Genomic DNA, 8,215 nt, shown 5'->3' with positions numbered 1-8,215 from the left:
AGGTCACAGGCCCTAGAAGACAATCCACTACTGATTTTTGCTTCATAATTGTATAATTGTTTTCGGCCCCATGAGGGGAGCAATAATACCAACCAACCAGAGCTCCCAGCATCTAAACCACCAGCCTGGCAGCACACAGGGAAGGGCACATAGCTCCAGCTATATATGTAGGGGAGGATTGCCTCATCAGACATAGGTGTCAGAGGAGATACTTGGTTCCATGAAGGCTGGACACCGAGTGTGGGGGAATTCAAGGGTGGGGAGATGGGAGTAGGGGGTGGGGCTGGGGGCAAATCCTCATAGAAGCAGGAGGGGGTGATGGGATAGGGGGTTCCTAGGTGGGAGGAAAGGGAAATGGAGTAAGGGGATAACATCTAAAATGTAAATAAAATATCCAATAAAATAAAATGATGTTAGGTTAAGGTACAATATTATTTACTGCTTGAATGGGTAGGCAACATAGAGAAATTCGTTTGGAAAACTGTCTAGATTTTTGTCAAAAAAAATAAAGAAAAGTAGAAATAGAACTACAATACATACTATACTGTTTAGCCATTTGTTCATAGATGGTTTCCTGATTGTTCTCTATAATTCTCTATGGACACACATCCACATCTACATATGCTGGGGAAAGGAGACGACAGAATTACTCAAGTCTCCTTAGGGAATATAGCTGGGAAATCAACTCTTTTCATGATGATAATGAGGCTCAGGATTCTCAAGAGACTTCTAATGTTCAAAAACTGTTGTGATGATTGTGACAGGTTAAAATAGACTCCAGTTCTGCATCGAGTTGACAGGTCAGACACACAAGACCAGACTTGGGAGTTTGCCTTTAAAGTACAGGAATCTGAGCCCATGGATACCTTTCAGATGACAGGACTTCTTGTTTTCCAATGTGGTGAGTTGAATTCTTCAACATATTATGCTAATGCAAAAAAAAAAACCTAATGTCACAAGCTAATTGATTCTGTATATGTGAATAGATTAAACATATTGGTAATTAATAATGCATCTGAGTTGAGTAAAGGAAACAAGTACAAGCTTTTCCCTCAGAGGCATTTAACTGTGAGTCCAAAGTTGAATTCTCTACTCTATGTTAGCTGTGCCTTTCATCCTTTGTCTGTCTGTTTCCTGAGTTTAAATCTGTGACTGCCTGAAGGCTGCCCTGTGTATCTCTCCATGTGTGTCTTCCTTCTGTCTCCATGTTTGTGTCTGTCTGTGTACTCTGTATGTGTCTATCTGTTGTCTGCTTGAATCTTCCTGGCTGGTCTTAAGAAAGAGCTTTACAGTGTTTATGGAACTTTAAGAAAACCATCACATGGAGAAGGAATGGGATAGTGCATGGAAATCTTTAACAGAATTTCAAAAAGGATTTGGTAACTGGCTCCAAGTGATCAAGACAACAAACATTTATAAACATCACTCTTCATCAATCTATACTCATAACAGTATATTCATTTTGGAAGGTTGCTTTAAGCATCTGTATTTCATGTTTTCAGCAAATGACATTCATGCAGTTTCTGGTGGGGACATGAACAAAGTACATAAATTAGCATTGCAGCTATGCATCAGGTTAGGTTTTAAAAGTTGATAAACAGAGAAATCCAAGGAAAATAATGTTTGTTTTTACATTGTTTTTTTTTATGGCAAAGTATGCTAAACATCAAGTTGAATACACAGTAGGATCACAGTTTTAAATCTCAAATTTTTTCAAATTACATTAACTCTAGTTATGAGGTCCAGGAAAAATTTCCATCTATTAGAAGGTAAGATCATTTTTATAATGGATTACCACAGTTATGGTTCTGCCAATGCATTGGAAAGTGACCCGACCTGCAGGTCCTAGTTATTCTTCGGGGCGAGGAGGACCGAAACCTGAAAGAAGAACGGGAGAGAGAGAAGAAAGGACTCAAGCAAACAATTGCTTGTCAAGAGTCATGTATTTGAACATGAAATGCTTTTTTATAGTATGCTTTACAAGGGGAGGGGGTAAGAGGGGCCAGGTGGTGGAAAAGTACAGAATCTACTTGGCCTGTGCCTTAAAACATGTCATGGTCTATACGGTACACTGCCTTAAATTATGATCTACCTGCTATTCTTCAGAAGATATGGTACATTGCTTTGAATTATGGTCTCCCTGCTATTCTTCAGAAGATATGGTACATTGCTTTGAGTCTATCTGCAGCTGCCAGGCAGGATCTTGCGGTTGCCAAGCTGCAGGGGACATTGTGCAGGTGGGGAAAGGTAGGGGGTGAGGGTAAAGGTGAGGGTCCTGGCTTCTGGTATCTTCCCTTTCTCTGTTTAGTTGAGAAGGCATCTTGAGATCAATTCCAACTGTGTGAATTTTAAATTTGGAAGTTTAATTATGGGGGGGTCTTAGACAAATTCACAACCCCAAAACATTGATGTGAGGTGAGTCATGTTGATGGTCGAAGGCTTTAGGCTGTCGACGATGGGCAATGTCAAGGGACCCTGAGGTGGGTGAAAGGAGGGTGAGGGCCCTTTCTTAGGCCATGTAGGCTGCACCCACTCCCAGCACCACGCACTCCTTTTTGGCTGCATTTGGTGGGCCCCTGGGAAGTGGACCTACAATAATCCCATCATTGAGCTAACTCACAGCCATCCTAGTCCCTTGTGAATGTTCAAGTTACCAGCCATTTCTCAGTTTGGGGTGTAATATTGTCATAAAGGAAGGCTCCCCAATGTTAGCGGGCCACATCAAGGGCGGCCTTGGTTTAGGAAAAAGCTAATTTTTGTTGGGGTGATCAAGAGGCCAGGCTCTCTAACGAGAGAAAGGAGGGCAGAGCCAGGCATACCAGGAACCCTTCGGGAGGGCATGGAAGTCTAGGTGTTGACTGTAGGGGGAGGCAGGGGAGCTGGCAGCTGTGTCAGTCTCCTGTGGAGTCACTTCTGGATCTTCTTCAATTTTCAGCTGACGGTAATGAACTCCAACTGGCTTCTTGATGGCAGACTCAATCTGGTTCTTAACAAAACTTGTGAGATGGTTAAAGGCCCAGGGGCCAAACGAGAGAAGCAAAAGAATGCCAACAAAGGGTCCTAAAATACTAGGCAACAGGGTGGTAAGCCAAGGAGAGGTAGAGAACCAATTTTGATACCACGACTCTCGTTGTTCTCTGGCTCTTTTTCTTTCTTCTAAACTCCTTTTGACCTTGTCCAGGCTATTTTGGACAAGGCCTGTCTTATCGGAATAAAAGCAATATTCTTCTCTGAGGGCCACGCAGAGACTCCCTTCCTTAAGGAAGACAAGGTCAAGTCCTCTCCTATTTTGTAACACTACCTCAGAAAGGGAGGCCACAGAGTCCTTAAGATCTTGTATTCCTTCCCTCAAATTATTTAAATCTTTATCAATGAGGGATTGGAGATGAGCATAATGATTATTGGAAGTCACCAAGGAAGCTATATCCGTGCCTGCACCAATGGCACTAATTCCTAATATGACAGACAAGGTGAGGGCAGTCAGGTGTTCTCTCTTGGTTCTTAAAGAAGATCCTTGATCTATAATATTAAGGAAGGACTCTGGATCATGTACAAAAAATGTGGGAGAATGATAACAATTACACAATAATCTTTAAAATGTAAAAAACTGGGATTAAATATATAAGGAGTCAAGCCAAAAGCACAGGCAAAATATATACCATTAGATGCCAAAGTATATAAAAAGGTATCATTGAGGATCATTGTCTGATTACACACCAGAATCAAGTCCCTAGTGGGGAGTATGAAGGGTCCCAAAAGACAAAGGCCTATTCCTGAAATGGAGCTAAGAGTAAGACCTCCTTCAGGCGAATAAGTCCCAAGGAGTCTGTTGCCATCATTGGTAAAAGTGGGAGGTGAGAGGATAGCTATCCCCTCATAGAAGGGAGGAGTAGGTGAAAAACAAATCCAGCATTGTTGATAATTAGGTTCGCTGGTATTATGGATAGCCTCGAGAGAAGCATTTACCAAGGAAATAAAAGGGTCAGCAGAACTAAGGGGGCCTTTGTGAACAGTGGGCTGAAACATAGTAGCCAAATGCGCCAAGGGAAAGGATGAAGACGAAGCACCAGGGGTGGCAACCGTAGGTTTGGGGGCTGGATTGAGAGGCTTTGAGGGGTGTTGTAAACCAGGATTGGGGCCCACGGCAGCAATATTTTTGTTGGGAATGGCCTTAAGAAGTTTTATTGTAAAGGTGAGCCCTGGGTCTGACCAGCCATATGACCAAGTAGTGCACTCTCTCAGACGCAAGCCCCATATAAATCCTCCGGCTGTCCAGTCTTTATCCTTCCCTCTCTCAGTAAAGAAAATGAGGAGGGGGGAACACCAATTACTTTGACATTGGGATCTTAGAGGATCAGCCATGGATATACCTAATTACTCCTGTAAGTATTTGGGAAGGAATTTCCTCCGTAGGGCAATATAATCCCAGGAGGAGTGGGGCCTCCAATATGCATCTTCTGTGGTCTCACAAACTCATGATGCGCAAAAAAAGTCAGAAGCATGTCCACACTTGTAGCCCTGGGAACGATCTCTGTGAGTAGGGCCAGGGCATACATAAAGGCCCGATAGATCATTGGCCAAAAAGACTCTTTTATCATAAGAGTTACAGCCGGCAAGATGGCCATCATAATTGGGGTTTGGAGCATCCACAGGCTTACCCTGGGGCCAAAAATGAGAGGGAGTTCCCCAGTTGGCACTGGCTCCTAGGGCGAGGGCACAAAGGTCCACCTCTAGAGAGGGCCATGAAGGCTGGGTTCCAAGTGAAGAGCTGGAATTAACAATATCTCCTGCCTGATTTATTACAACCCAAGTAAAATTATAAATCTGATATGAGAGGTATTGGGGCTTAATACTCACAGTCGGATGAATCTGGAACATGAATAGGAGGAGCAAGGCAATAGAATGCATTTTTCTAAAAGGAAGCACAATTAAGAACCATTCTCAGGGGGTGTCCCTGGGGTGGAATTAGCCAATTTCACCAGTCTTTCTGGCAACCATCTGGCAATTTGTTCTTTGGAATCATATATGCATGCGTGTCCTTTCCCCCAGATAAGGACTGGGTCAGGACCATTCCATTTGTATGTCAATGGATCTTTCCACAAGGCTTTAGCATAGGAGTCTGCTGCTGTAGTAGGATGCCAAAATCTGTCTGCTGCAGACTTTCCTTTCTCATCAAGGGTCAAAAAATTGAGAACGAATAATGCATGATTCAGCAAGGTTTTATGATTCCCATTTTTGGGGTATAAAATACCCGCTGAGTGTTGCAATTTTAAGAGCATATTCTTTAAGGTCTGATGTGCCCTTTCTACAATGCCCTGTCCCTAGGGGTTATATGGAATGCCAGTGACATATTTAATGTTAAGCTGGGCACAAAACTGTTTAAAGGAGGTGCTGGTATATCCAGGGCCATTATCAGTCTTAAGCATCTTAGGTATGGGCATAAAAGCAAGGCAAGAAATCACATGATTAATAACATTTTTGGTAGCTTCACCAGATTGGAGTGAGGCACAGAGGAAACCACTGAAGGTATCAATAGAAATATGCATATATTTAAGTTTGCCAAAAGGGGCAAAGTGAGTAACATCCATTTGCCAGATTTCTCCTGGGGTGAGGCCACGAGGGTTCACTCCCAGATGTAGCTCAGGTAGGAGGGTGAAACACCCCTGACACTGGCGCACTATCTGGCGTGCCTGTTCCCTGGTAATAGAAAACATCTGTCGGAGGGTCTGGGCATTTATATGATGCAGTTGGTCGGCCTTTTGTGCCTGTTGTATAGGATCAGAGGGTAGGGCCAGGGTAGCCAGGCTGAATGGAGACCCTCGGGTGGCCCTGTCAACGAGATCATTTCCCTATCTCAGGGGCCCAGGAAGACCAGGGTGGGCACGTATGTAACCTACAAAGAATGGGTGGGACCTAGTTAAAATAATCTCTTAAAGCTCAGAAAAAAGGGGGGAGGCATTGGTAGACGGCCGTATAAAGGGAACAGTCTCTAACAAAGGGACTGATTGAGCCACATATGCACTATCAGTGAACAAATTAAAAGCACAATCTGGAAGAGTCTTAAAGACTTGAATAACAGCAACCAATTCTACCAACTGTGCTGAGGAAAATTTGGTCTGAAATTTAGAAACCTGTCTGCCTATATTAAAGGCTGCAACCCCAGAGGAGGATCCATCTGTAAAAATCGATGGTGCTTGAGGAATGGGGGAGTTCTTAGTCATTTTAGGGAAGACTACTGCCTGATATTCAAGGAACTGTATGAGTTTATCAAAAGGATAATGGCTATCTATTTTTCCTTGAAATGAAATACAATTAACGGCCCATTTGTCAGAGGTCTGGAGTAGCAATCTGACTTGGGCAGCATCATAAGGAATGCTGACAAGGTCAGGGTCTTTACCAAAGAGTTTCAGGGAGGTTTCTCTTCCCATCCTTATCATCTGTGCCACTAAGGAGGAATAGACAGGCAAAACCTTAAGAGGGGTGGCAGGCAAGTGAAGCCAAAACAAAGATTTAGTCTGCCACAACAATCCCGTGGGGGCAAACACAGTGGGAAGAACCAATAACCATAAGGGGGAGATGGGAGAATAATAAGTAATAGTCTGTTGTTGAATGGCTTTCTCCACAAGCTTAAGGGCAGAGGAGGCCTCAGGGGTTAAAACTCGAGGGGAGGAGGGATCAGAGTCTCCTCGGAGAATATAAAATAGATGCTTAAGCTCCCAAGTTGGTAGCTTTAGATAGGGACGTAACCAATTTATGTCTTCCAAGTGGCGTTGAAAATCACTGAGTGTTTGTAAGGAATCTTTTCTGAGCTCAAACTTTTGAGAGAGGACCTTAGAGGGGTGAAGCTCAAAGCCCAAGAATAGGTGTGGGGGCTGCAGCTGGACCTTCTCGGGGCAATCTGTAATCCGAGATCATGAAGGGCAGTTACTAACTCCTGACCAATTCTGAGCAGGGTGGTCTCATCAGGGCCTGCCAAAAGGATATCATCCATATAATGAATGATATATAATTTAGGATAGCTGAGGCAAAAGGGATCGATGGCCTGGGCCACAAACTTCTGGCAAAGGGTGGGACTCTTGGCCATGCCTTGAGGCAGGACCCTCCACTGAAATCGTGGAGATGGCCCAATGCAATTAACAATAGGGAGGCTAAAGGCAAAGTGCTTACTATCCTCTGGATGTAGGGGAATACAGAAAAAACAATCTTTCAAGTCAATAACCATCTTGTTATATCCCTCAGGTATTGCTACGGGGGAGGGGAGGACAGGCTGGAGGGCTCCCATTGGGACCATAGTCTTATTAATTTCTCTAAAGTCCTGGAGCAATCTCCATCTGCCTCCTTTCTTTTGTACCACAAAAATTGGTGTATTCCAAGGGGAGGTGGAGGGTTCAATGTGGCCAGCATCTAATTGTTCCTGCACTAACTGAATGGCTGCTGAAAGTTTATGTTGGGGGAGGGGCCATTGGTCAAGCCAGACAGGGGAATCTGACTTCCAGGTGATTTTATCTGCCTGGCATACAGGGGGAGCAATGGCCCTTAAGAAAAATTTTAATCATAACCTAGTCCTGAGTGTGAGACCTTTGATGTAACAGCAATTGGGGTGGGGATTCCTTGGTTGTGTCTGCCCAAGCCTTGTCTAGGGATAAACCCTTGGTCTAGCATTTGGTGGGTGACAGTCGCAGAGGGGCTGAACATAAAGACCCCCATTTGACTTAATATATCTCGAACCCATAAGTTTATAGGGAGGCCATGTACAATGAAGGGTCTAACATGTCCAGTATTTGCCTCAGGATCTTCCCAAGTTAGCAATTGGGAGCTTTGAAGGGTGTTAGTGCACTGGCTAATGCCTTGAAGGTGAGTTAAAGAAGGTTGACAGGGCCAAGAGGAGGGCCAGGAGGCCTGTCAGATAACTGTGGAGTCTGCTCCTGAATCAAGGATTCCCTCAAAAGTTTTGCCATTGAGTTTAAGTTTTAGCTGTGGGCGTTCCTGTGAAAGTTTTTGGACCCAATAAACATCAGAAGACCCTGGGGTGGAGGCACCCCGGGATGGGCCCAAGAAGGGTGTTGATGTATCCAATGGAAGGGGGAGGGCCTGTGCAAGGCACTGTCCCTGGCGAATGTGAAGGGGCCCTCTGGAACTAGTAGCCAACACTTTAATCTCTCCAGAGTAGTCGTTATCAACGATTGAAGGGAAGATGGTAATGCCTTGAAGATAA

Source organism: Grammomys surdaster, unplaced genomic scaffold, assembly GCF_004785775.1.
Source record: "Grammomys surdaster isolate TR1022 unplaced genomic scaffold, NIH_TR_1.0 126551, whole genome shotgun sequence".
Classification (NCBI taxonomy): Eukaryota; Metazoa; Chordata; class Mammalia; order Rodentia; family Muridae; genus Grammomys; species Grammomys surdaster.
This window is presented reverse-complemented; position numbering follows the sequence as displayed.